The following is an 8,539-nucleotide window of genomic DNA, read 5'->3' as shown; positions in this document are numbered from 1 at the left end:
AATTTCTAGCCTTTCTTGCCCTCACCAGTCTGGGATTGTCAGTCAATTAAATGCTTAGCTCATCAAAAAGCAACTCAAAACCCCCATCAAGTAGATGTCAGAATCTTTTTATTTGAGTTTTAGACACTGTGCACCTTTTTGTTTCATTCATCTCATCCTCAATGGCCTCGTACCTCCTCCTTTCACAGAACTGACGACTATATTAATGCCACGGGTTTTTAGGGGAAATTTGGTTTCTTCAAATTGCTTTCTAGAAAATTATAGGAGAGTGAGTAACACAATGTATTGCTTGCTAAGATTTGGCTACAAATCTTTAACAAGTTTTAACTGGATTTCCGTTCTTGGTGACTTTTTAATTCTGGAGAAACTGCTTCTTTTACATGAAGGAAATCTAAATGGCTGACCCATTTATTTATTTTTTTTATTTATTGGTTTATTTAATAGGGACCATGCATATTCATGAACATTGTTGTATAAATATACACCATGTAAATATGCCAGAATTAGTAACAATTAGTTAACAATAACTACTTTTCAATAACTACTTTTCATCTGTAGTCCCTATTTACTGTACTTTAAACGACTAGTTGCAGTTTTAACAGACTGATTGGTGCTGAGCAAAATGCAGACCTTATATTCATATGAAGTTGTTTAATCTGCTAACTTTTGAAGACTGTTAATGACAAATATTAGTGTCATAATTGTGTACACTCTTAAAAATAAAGCTGCTTCACGATGCCATAGAAGAACCTTTTTGTCTAAATGGTTCTATAAAGAACCTTTAACATCTGAAGAACCTTTCTGTTTCACAAAAGCTTATTTGTGGTGAAAGAAGGTTCTTCAGATTACAAAAAGGTAAGAAAGAGATGGTTCTTTAAAGAACCTTTGACTGAATGGTTCTTTGTGGAACCAAAAATGGTTCTTCTATGGCATCGCTTGAAGAACCTTTTGAAGCACCTTTATTTTTAAGAGTGTAGTTACAGAATCTACCAGCAGTGGCTCTACATGACAGCGCTGGAGAAGAAGGGTTATATATATATAAAAAAAAACACTGTCAGCTGGAAAAGAAGGACGTTTAAGAGTGCAAAAAATTACATTTTGCTGAAATATTTTTGAGGGCAGACATTTTTATCCTTAGGAATAAGCAGTGTTTTGGTAATATCACTGAGATACTATTATAATTCTTAACAAAAAACATTAATATATCCTGTTTTCATTTTAATTTTCATTTAAAGTTTTAGTAATTTTTACCTTTGTCTGTAATTTTTACTAGTTTTTCATTTGTCTACATAGTTTTTATTTATGTACTGATTATTTATATAATTAATATTAATTTACTAAACTTACTAACTTTCTAATTTTAAACTAAATTAAAATATTGCCTCTGCAACTAGCTGAAAAAAGTACCACTTAAATCTACAATGACAGAATCCACTGTCAATTTATTAATCTAAAATTGTTTAATTAAATATTCACTTTATGCTGTGATTTATATACAGTATAAATAAAATAAAATACCTTCATCTTTTAATGCAACATTTAAATTGCACTTTTAAAACATATTTGCCCGTTTTTAATCATTTATTTGCCTCATGCTTTATCCAAGCCGGACCTACATGATTTTCTTTGTACATTTTCATATGAACTAAATAAACACATTTCAATGACTATTTATTTGTCAGTTTAGACAATGATGTATCTATTTCAGTTTTTATGTTTGGATTCATACATAGATCACTGACAATGGCACTCAAAGTCCTCCATAGCAATAAGAGCAAGAACGTCTATTTCATCGCGCGTCATTTTGATTTTAAGTTAACCAATGATACGATGCAGGTTTATTTTTCTTTTTATGGTCTTCCTCAGAATGCCCCTGGTGACAGTCCTAATGCCTGATAGATTGTGTGGAGAAAACAAAGATGATTTCAGTGAATTTCCAGTGTTTACTCTAGTTTTATATCTTAATTTAGTTATAAAAATGGCTTTTGTTCGCTATAGTTATTTGAATCTGTGAAATGCTGTTAGCAATGATTTGACGGCATATAACTGGCAGTTTTAGGAGTAGAGCTCATAAAATGTTATTTTGGTCTCATTTTTAGTGTGCTGGCAGAGATGCTTCTCCCTAAATCCTCATGATGTTTTCATGACCTCTTTCTATTCTCTCCACAAGCACCAATATTCCCCCATTGTATCAAAACCACTATATATCTCTACTCTTTCCCCCTCGCAGAATCACACTCATTCATGACTCACAGTGCTTTACTTTCCCGGTGTTTCCAGCGTTGTGCGTCTGGCTTCAAGCCATGCAAAACCTACGGCAAGGCCGTTTCTGTCTCATGTAAAGTGTTTTAAACATTACATTGCACTTTTGACGTGTTTAGCGGTGGATGCTTAGTCGACGGGGGGAGTTTGCTTTAGTTGATCCACATTGACGCAACTGTTCTTCCCATTTCTGCGTTTTCCAGTTTCCATGTCTTTGCACAGACGAGAGCGCTCTCATCGGCGGGAGTAAAGCCACAGTTCATTAACATGAAGGATTTTTATAGGGTGCCATTAAAGCACCTTATATCAGCGTCAGCTCAAATTGATTGGCTTTAACAAGAACGAATAAAAGATGCAAGTATCTCATTTGTAAGCGGGTGTAAGGAAAGAGGGTGCTTGCAATCAAATGTTTATTTATTGTGCTCATATTATTCATTCGGTGAGAATCGGTGCTGCTGATGCAGAGGTCACTGGTTCAAATGACCCAAGGATCTGGTACTGAGATTGCAATTCTGCCCTGTTGTTATTACGTCCTTGAAGAAGGTCGTTAACCCCGGCTGCTCCAGGCAGACATCCCTTCAATGTTTTGTGCTGCAGTACCTGCTCTCGTGGGCATACCGTGATTATGCATGTGTTTCTGCCAAAGGTCAAATGACCGCTAGACTAGCGGTGCTGAAAGTGCTGCGACTTTAATTTCCAGTGACACCAGAGCAGGTTATCAAGTAGCTCACATTTCCTGTTTCTTACATTTGCATTTATGCATTTAGCAGATGCTTTTATCCAAAGTGACTTACAGCAATAAAGCTATTATTGTTCTTCCTCAGATGACTTGGAACATAATGCACGAGATGTATGCTAAAGAGCAACCTGTGAGCGAGTAGATGACAGATTTCAATTTTTTGCATGAACTTGCACAATACAAGTATTATTTGTACAGTACAAAAATCGTTGCATATCTGGGGTTTCCTGTGTGATAAAGCACTAAAAGTCCCAAGACTCCCAGAGAACAGTACTGTACTGTAAGTGCTTCCGATTTTGTAAGTGGCTTAAATTAAACCAGTTTTGGTGTGGCCACTTTTATCCCACACCTCCAAAACATCACTCATCTTTCACATTTCTCAAGTCAGACTATTAAAATTAATACATAAATAAATAATAATAAAATGCATGTAATGCAAGTCAACAGATTTTGTGGGGAAATAATATAATGATGCTGCAATCTTTCTGAAGTCATTTTATACTCTCAGGTGAAAGTTGTCATTTTGACCCCCTCTACAAAATAGTGGATTTCTCAAATATACATCTGTGACATTTATGCATTTCCTTCAGGAAACGATCAAAATCAGATGTTTTAGCTGGGGACCTTGAGTTGACTTGGAATTACTTTTTTATTTATTTTATATTTTGTAATGAGATGAACAAATAGCACTAAATTTAAATGAGATTTTTTTGCACTGTATTTGCATTATTCAATCTGCCTGTCGTAAGCTCTCAGGATTTATGGAAGACTCAGATATATTTCAGGCAGGGCCTTTAGTGTACTTTCTTCAAGCAGCTTCTCATCAGATACCTGATCAAATGAATGCAATATAAAAGCTGAAATTTCATGCTGGCTTTATGGAGGCATCCAAAAAAGCCACAAATATGAGTCTAATTTAAACTTTATTTAATTTTATATTTTCAAGTAGTGAGAGACATATTGACTTTCTTCCCCTCTCTATTTTTCTTTTCTGTATTTTGTATTTGTTTTTGAGGTGAATAAATAAAAATGAAGACGGTGCTTTAAAGAAATTTAACGAGCTGCCTGAAAGCCGGCGACTCCACAGTAGAGACAGGCTGCATGTTTTCAACAACATACCGTGCAATAGCTTTGTTGATCTGTCCCTGACCCTGGCTAACAGTCCGGTTAAAATCTAGTCGCTGTTGTTTGGCTGGAGGGGCTTGACTCACTTCGAGTGTGTCCACCGACACCGGGTTAGCTTCTAGCTTCGTCGAGGCATGTACTTTCTGGAGGTGCTTCGACAGATTGGAGTTGCTGTTTATCGCAGTAGATAGGACCTTCGAACCAGAAAGACACAGCTTACATTTGACTAAAAGGTTTTTGTCTTTATGCTCAACTAAAGTGAAATAATGAGCATATTTCCACTTTGAGAAACTCGTCTTGCTCTCGCCTTGACTCGCCATGACTGCCGCACATACTTGATTAAACGGAAACACGCCCACAGTGCATCTTCGTGTTTACAGTGGTTGGCATCCACCAATCCTACAATGCGTCGCTGCTGTAAACAGGTTAGGCTGTAGGCTACACTTCAGCCAAAATTAATTAATTTAAAAAAGTAACGGACAACGCACCATATGGTAACGGTAACGGAGTTAATTTATTTAAAAAGTAATGCGTTACAGTATTAGTTACTGTCAAAAGTAACTGCGTTACAGTAACGCATTACTAGTAACGCGTTACTGCCCAACACTGGTGATAAAGCACTAAAAGTCCCAAGACTCCCAGAGAACAGTACTGTACTGTAAGTGCTTCCGATTTTGTAAGTGGCTTAAATTAAACCAATTTTGGTGTGGCCACTTTTATCCCACACCTCCAAAACATCACTCATCTTTCACATTTCTCAAGTCAGACTATTAAAATTAATACATAAATAAATAATAATAAAATGCATGTAATGCAAGTCAACAGATTTTGCTAACAGAGCTACCAATCTCTGTGGGGAAATAATATAATGATGCTGCAATCTTTCTGAAGTCATTTTTTACTCTCAGGTGAAAGTTGTCATTTTGACCCCCTCTACAAAATAGTGGATTTCTCAAATATACATCTGTGCCATTTATGCATTTCCTTCAGGAAACATGATCAAAATCAGATGTTTTAGCTGGGGACCTTGAGTTGACTTGGAATTACTTTTTTATTTATTTTATATTTTGTAATGAGATGAACAAATAGCACTAAATTTAAATGAGATTTTTTTGCACTGTATTTGCATTATTCAATCTGCCTGTCGTAAGCTCTCAGGATTTATGGAAGACTCAGATATATTTCAGGCAGGGCCTTTAGTGTACTTTCTTCAAGCAGCTTCTCATCAGATACCTGATCAAATGAATGCAATATAAAAGCTGAAATTTCATGCTGGCTTTATGGAGGCATCCAAAAAAGCCACAAATATGAGTCTAATTTAAACTTTATTTAATTTTATATTTTCAAGTAGTGAGAGACATATTGACTTTCTTCCCCTCTCTATTTTTCTTTTCTGTATTTTGTATTTGTTTTTGAGGTGAATAAATAAAAATGAAGACGGTGCTTTAAAGAAATTTAATTCTTTCATATTTCATAGTGTGGAAATGCATTTGAGCGCTTTATACAGCAGCATGTCGTATCTTTTCTCTCATACTCAATCAATCATCTGTTATCTGATCAAACTCTTATTTAGCAGGATGCTCTTCAAGCATCAGATCGTTTTAAGCACATCTGCAGACAATACACAAGCGGCTCCTTTCAGCAATAAAAATTAATCGGCTACGGAAAATCAATGCAGCACATACTGTAAATCACGCTGCACGTCTCATACAAAAATCTGTCTCTAAACAGCCCGTGAAGATAGTTTATTAAAATTTGGCTCATTTTGTCTTATATTACAAACTTCAGCTTTGCTCAGCCATGACAGCTTTACATTTTTATCATGTCATGTATTTGAAAGAGTCCGGTAAACATTTAATTATGACTCCAACAAAATGGCAAAGAGGTGATCCATATATATATATATATATATATATACACTGATTCCTTGTGTTGCCAGAGATGACACATTTGAAGAAGACCTTACCCTGGATGACGACTTTCTGAATACAGATCCCAGGAGTGGAAGGATTGTTCTCTGTATGCTTGTCCAATGGATTCGTCGCATGCAGAAATCAACATGTCTAACCGTAAGCATCCAAAACAATATCCAGAGATCCAAGAAGTGGCTCCATCTTCACTTATTGTTTTGAGTCTCAGTTTCGTCAGATTCAGCTGCTGCTGTTCAGCTTTCCAAAATCCAGCCAATATCTCCAGAGGTTTGGCCAAAAACGACGTCTCAAAGAACGTAAAAGTCTGTCCCGTAGAGCTCTCCACACAGACGGCAACACAAAAACACACATATAACACTTCTGTCCTGTCCTTTCAGGTAATTGTAAATCCGTACACATATACAGTTTTCCTCACGGAGTAAAAAAGGAAACAAACAAGAAATGGAAATAAACCATGCGGCTTGTTTTAGTTTACAGTGACTTTTACACAGACTGTACAAGGCATCAAATATATTCATCTGAATCCCATTCAAAATACTCGTCTACATACACTTTTGAATTAAATGAGTTTGTTTTTGAAGGATGACAACCCGACTGTATTTATAACCTCAGGCGTCCTGTGTTCAAATGCAGCTGATGGATTTAGTTTAGGTGTTTGGTCTATTTACAGCACACACAAATGCGGATCTTCATCATCGTCGCCGTGTGCCTAATTTAAAGTGCCGTCTTAAAAACAAAGTTTAATGTAGATCAACCTACTCAAATCAACAAGCCTACGCCGTACATTACCACCGAAGGACTCTCGGATAGCAGCTGCTCTGAAAGTCACATGCCCATGAATCTACGGAGAGTTTAGAGCCTCCAGCTGGTTTTATGATTACTCTTCCAATTATGAAGAGTACAATTTGGCAAGAATCTTGCTGAACAACCTTCTATTGCACGACCTGTCTCATTATTCAAAGAAATATCATGGTGTATTTTTTTTTGTTTCATGGCCTCGTTTAAGGATCAGGGAAACTACAGCCATCGAAGTACAAATAAACTTTGCTACGTTTACATTACAGCGTCCGGGCTGGAGTTACAAGCCAGAAACTTTAACAAGGAAACATCAAAGTAACATTTTTATCCTGCAACATTATAACATAACAATTGTAACATATTGTAACATTTTGTCACCCTTTACTCATTACTTGAGTTTTTTTCATCTTTTTTTTTTTGTCTGACAAAGTTGTTGTAGGGATTTTTATTTATTTATTCATTTATTTTTCCAGCTGTGGCACAAAACTACCTTTCAATGTATAATAAAAGTAGCCTTTTCTATCCATGCATAATTTTTCAAATGATCTGAACCCATTTTAAAACGGTTTGCATCACTATTCGCTGATAATCTGGCAGAACACTCTAATTTTACTCTCATTTTAACATGAGGTTAAAATTTTGAACTGTAATTTTAAACAAGTTTTTGCCTCAAGTGTCATACATTTCTAAAGCAATTGGCTATTGTGTGTCTTGCTACTAATTGCGACATGCCAAGCATTTTTAAACATCTATATAAAAGTATAATGTTACTATACTCATATATTTGTAATATGTGAGCCTGGAGCACAAAAGCAGTGTTAAGTCGCTGGGGGATATTTGTAGCAATAGCCAACAATACATTTTAAGGGTCAAAATTATACAATTTTCTAAAATCATTAGAATATTAAGTAAAGATCATGTTCCATGAAGATATTTTGTAAATTTCCTACCATAAATATATCAAAACGTATTTTTTTATGAATAATATGCATTGCTAAGAACTTCATTTGAACAACTTTAAAGATGATTTTCTCAATATTTAGATTTTTTTGCACCCTCAGATTCCAGATTTTCAAATAGTTGTATCTCAGCCAAATATTGTTCTATCCTAACAAACCATACATCAATGGGACGCTTATTTATTCAGCTTTCAGATGATGTACAAGCATCTCAATTTTGAAAAATAGACACTTATGACTGGTTTTGTGGTCCAGGGTCACATATAAATACAACATAATTAATCACATAACAGAGAAAAGCAACACTTTGCTGGTGCAGGATAAAAATCGCTCCATGAATGTTTCCCTTAAGTGACAGTATTTGAACAGCATTCCATGCTGGTTTTTGTGTTTGTTGTTGAGAGATTCTATATTTTATGTTTTAATCCAAACGCAATCCCAATACAACTGCCTTGAAATCCAAGATTGAGAAGCAGCCACTAAACACAACTCTATTATGACTGGGAAAATTAGCTTTCGGAAAGCAAGCGTAGATTTGGCGTAAAACATGGGGCTCTTATGTAGTTTGTAAACAGTACTGCAACGTGCCCATCTCAGCAGTCTTTGGTTAAATGATATAAAAACACCTCAAGACATCAATACAAGAGCAGAATGTCAAACAGAATGAATTCCATCAACCGCAGCTTCAGATTCCTTTCAAAACCTCGACATTCCTTTAAAGGACT

This window comes from Sinocyclocheilus grahami, unplaced genomic scaffold (genome assembly GCF_001515645.1).
Source record: "Sinocyclocheilus grahami isolate Dianchi unplaced genomic scaffold, SAMN03320097.WGS_v1.1 scaffold988.1, whole genome shotgun sequence".
In the NCBI taxonomy this organism is placed as follows: Eukaryota; Metazoa; Chordata; class Actinopteri; order Cypriniformes; family Cyprinidae; genus Sinocyclocheilus; species Sinocyclocheilus grahami.
The sequence above is the reverse complement of the archived record's forward strand: the minus strand, read 5'-3'. Positions refer to the sequence as shown.